Below are 4,599 nucleotides of genomic sequence, written 5' to 3'. Positions count from 1 at the left end.
TATCATAAAATTATTTCTTTAAAAAATTTAAACTAAAAAAAAAAACACATAAGTAATTATATTTTAAACCATTATTTTCTTCTTTTCTTTTGTTAACCAATTAATATGTGGTTTGATACTGATACGGTGATATAGTTAGCATCAATGGAAAAACTTTAGGTAAATTTGACACTTGAATCATCTACTAAAACTTTCATATTATTTATTAAAATAATTAATTCTCACATAACAAGGATAGAAATTCAAGTTGCACTGATGGAACATATTGGGAAATTATTGTTTCTTACCAAATATGATATTCTTATTTTATTTTTACTTGCTTTTTATATGGTGGATTGGTGGTATATACTGGTGGACGTTCAATTCTTCTCATAACTCAACATTATAATAAATTCATATCAATCAAATCACATAGTATTAAATTAGGAAACAGCTTCAGTCTAATATACATCTGGATATTATGTAATGTCTCATCATCATGGTACGTTTTTTTTTTTAAAGTAAAAACTCAACACTTAAGTGGAACAAAGTTGCATTAAGATAAATAATATAGCCATCACAACTTTTATGTCATCTCCGGCATAGCCATCAACAATATGAGTTATTTACAACCCCACTCTGTAGTACAAGAGAATGATTGCTCCACACAATCGCCAACTCCTGTCATCTTGCTGTGAAATATGATGTTATTTTGGCGTAACCAAATGATCCATATAACTGAGAAAAATCCACGTAGCCAACACTTGCGCCTCTCTTTTCCCATCGGCATGGATCTCCAACTCTCGAAGAGCTCTTTCAAGGTACCAGGGACAACCCACGTCTATCCGAACGCTGAGATCCAAGCACACCACACCTGCCAAGAGTACTCACAAGTAATAAATAAATGTTGTATATTTTCAACATCTTTCTTACATAGTACGCACAAAGCATCATTCTGTTGCAGGATCCCCAACCTATTCAGCCGGTCCTTTGTATTAACCCGCCCTACCAAAACAAACCAAGCAAATAACTCCACTCGAGGCGGAACTAGGCCTTTCCAGATCTCCTTTGTGAACTTGTACCTTAGAAGCTCCTCCTCCAAAGTCTCTTCCTGCAAAACCTTCACAAATGAGTTAGTAGAATAAATGCCTTCCTTATCAAATTTCCACACGACTCTATCTTGCACCTCTGCTATTAGTCTAACAGATTGCAAGACATGAAGCAGTTGGTTCAGTGTATCTGTCTACCATTGTCGTAGTTCTCTTCTCCACTGGAAGTGCCAAACCCACTCTATCCCATCACAGAATCCACACTCCCCAATTACTGATCCTTTTTGGTTTGAAATTAAGAAGAGTCTCGGAAAGGAGTCTTTCAACTTCCCTACTTGCAGCCATGTATCCTCCCAAAATCTGGTGGATCTTCCATCTCCTACTTCCATAGCAAGGCCATCAATCATCTTCTGCCTGACATGTGGCTCCCTTATTTGCACTTGACATATGTCTCTCCACGGACCGCCTCTTTTCGGCAGTGTTTGAGTTGACAGCAAGTGACTTGGGTTCAAGCTATTGCATGAGCATACAATCTTCTTCCATAGAGGGCAGTCCTCCTTAGAGAACCTCCACCACCATTTAAACAGCAAAGCTGTATTCCTAATCACCACATCACCCACCCCCAGACCTCTTAGCTTCTTTGGTGCTTGGATCAGCTCCGACTTCACAAGGGCCATACCGGGTCGACCATCATCATTCCCCCAAAAGAACCTCCTCTGCAAGGATATGATTCTTCGTGCAACCGCATTAGGCATCTTGTACAAGCTCAGATAATAGATTGGTAGGCTGTTAATTACCGACTTAATAAGTACCAGTTTACCAGCCTTACTAAGGACCTTTGCTTTCCATAAGCTGAGTTTCTCTTCCACCTTGTCTAGAACCGGCTTCCAAGTTTTTACCAACCGCGGATTTGCTCCTAGGCTAATGCCAAGGTACCTCACCGGCAGACCTGCCTCTTGACAACCTAATAGCTGGCACATCCGATCAACCCACTCCGAGCTGCAGTTCACTGGTATCAAGTTAGACTTTTCAAAATTAATGTTCAAGCCAGACATCATTTTGAAGCACCTCAAAAGCCTCTTATAGTTCCTCAGTGTCTCCTCCTCCGGCGGACAAAATAATATAGTGTCATCAGCAAATTGTAGGTGTGATAACTCTATATTATCTCTACCGACTAATAGTGGAGATATCCGACCATTTCTAACTGCCTCCCCAATCATCCTGTTAAGCACGTCCACCACAAGAACAAACAAAAACGACGATAAAGGGTCTCCTTGACGTAATCCTCTCTCCATTTTGAACGGTTTCGATGGTGACCCATTAACCATAATAGAGATAGAAGCCGATGTAACACACTCCCTAATCCACGCCCTCCATGTTCTTCCGAAGCCCATCTTCTACAAAGCACCATTTGACTCTATCATAGGCTTTTTGGAAGTCAAGTTTAATAATCGCAGATGCCTTCTTCTTCTGTTTCAGCCATTGCACAGTCTCACATGCAATTAACGCTCCATCATGTATCTTTCTCCCCTTCACAAAGGCACTCTGTGATTCTCCAACTAAGCCTGGCATAACACTCCTCATCCTTCGTGTCAGCGATTTAGAGATTACCTTATAGACGCACCCAACCATACTGATAGGTCTGAGATCTTTTATCTCCTTGGCCCCAACGAATTTCGGAGCCAGCGCCACCCAGGTGACATTAGCTTCTACCGGCAATCTTGCTGTTTGAAAGAAATCCATCACAGCTGCAGTGAATTCCGTTCCAATCTCATCCCAACACTTTTTTTATAAAATGCATGTTGTATCCGTCACTCCCTGGAGCCTTAGAAGATTCATAATCCCAAACTGCCTCCTTCACTTCCTCTACTGATGGGAGTGCCTCTAAGGTTTCCGCTTCCTCCCTCTCTAAGCGATGAACTAATCCATCCCTAAAGGTCACCCTTGGGGACGCTTCCTGGTGGTACAAGCACTTGTAAAAGTCCCGAATCGCAATCTTGATTCTTGCTTGATTCCTCACTAGCCTCCCATTAATCACCAATGACTCGATCCGGTTATTCCTCCTTCTCGCCGAAGCTATGTTATGGAAGTACCTTGTGTTTCGATCCATCTCATTGGCATGCCGAGATCTTGACATTTGCTTCCAATGCATCTCCTGTCTTAGATACCACTTTTCACAGCAACTCACTAATGCCCTCCTCCTAGCCTCTGTTGTACCGTCATACCTTCCGCTACTAACCATATCGTCTACCTTCCTGATTTCTTCCTCAAGCTTCTTAATCCGCTCAGCCATATTCCCAAAATGCTGTTTATGCCATCTACGTAGTGGTTCTGACAGTGCTTTCATCTTCTGTAAGAACTGTACATCACCTAGTTCCCTCCATTCTTCCTTTACCATTCTCAAGAACCCTTCATGCGTGAACCACGAGTCCAAGCTGCGGAACGGTCTTGGGCCCTCAACTCTTCTGCTGTCTTCTATAACCAAAGGGCAGTGATCCGATAAATCTCTCAGACCACTCCTTAGACACGTCTCCGAGTACACATCAAGCCATCCCAAGGAGACTAGGCTCCTATCGATACGACTGCATGACTGTCCTCTAAACCAGGTATATGCTCGGTCATTCAGTGCCAAATCAATCAACTCCATATCATTTATCCATGTCCTGAACTCTGCCGCAGATGCTGGTAATGTAGTCACTCCTTTCCTTTCCTCCAAATGCAAAATTTCATTGAAATCCCCCAAAAAATAGAACGGCACTTGACATAATCCTGCAATATAACTCAATTCTTCCCACATGGAGACCTTCTCAGCTCTCTCATGCGGTCCATACACTAAGCAAATAGCACAATGAAAGTTATCTTTTGCCACAACTCCTTCTATACACAACCATCTATCCCCTTTATAGCAGTTATACAGTTTAAAAGCCGCTCCGTCCCACATTATCAATAACCCTCCAGAAGTCCCAATAGAACTGACAAACTCCCAACATGTTCTGTCACTTCCCCAGATACGTACAACATCAAATTTAGTTATTAATTCCTTTTTTGTTTCTATCAGGCCCAACATATCCAGTCTAAACTTATTTTTGAACGTCTTTAGCATACTAACTTTTGCAGCACCTCCCAACCCCCGTATATTCCAAGAGCTAAAAATCATTTAACGAAACTATTACACACCTGTTTACGGTTTTTTGGCCGGCTTCTTCGAGCTTTTTCTTTTTGCTTAGCCTGCCGCTGTTTCATAGCAATCGCTTCATTCTGCTCTTGTAAGATGGCCATTATGTCCTCCTCATCACTGCATTGTGCTCCTGATTTCACGGCTAGTTTCCAGGCCGCTTTGTTCTCAGCCATTTCCTCTTCCCAACTCAGTCTCTGTTCCTCAGGATCTGCTCTCCTACCATCATCCAAACCTGATTCTAGATTATTCTCCCTTTCTTCCTCCTATTTTTTACTGTTCTGATTCAACCCATCCAGCAAGATCTCCCCCTCATCATCATGGTACGTTGCATTAATATAATATTATTAAGTTAAATTATTTATTGATTTTTATAATTTTATTAAATTTTTAATT

The sequence above is a fragment of the Arachis ipaensis genome, chromosome B06, assembly GCF_000816755.2.
Source record: "Arachis ipaensis cultivar K30076 chromosome B06, Araip1.1, whole genome shotgun sequence".
Taxonomy (NCBI): domain Eukaryota; kingdom Viridiplantae; phylum Streptophyta; class Magnoliopsida; order Fabales; family Fabaceae; genus Arachis; species Arachis ipaensis.
This window is presented reverse-complemented; position numbering follows the sequence as displayed.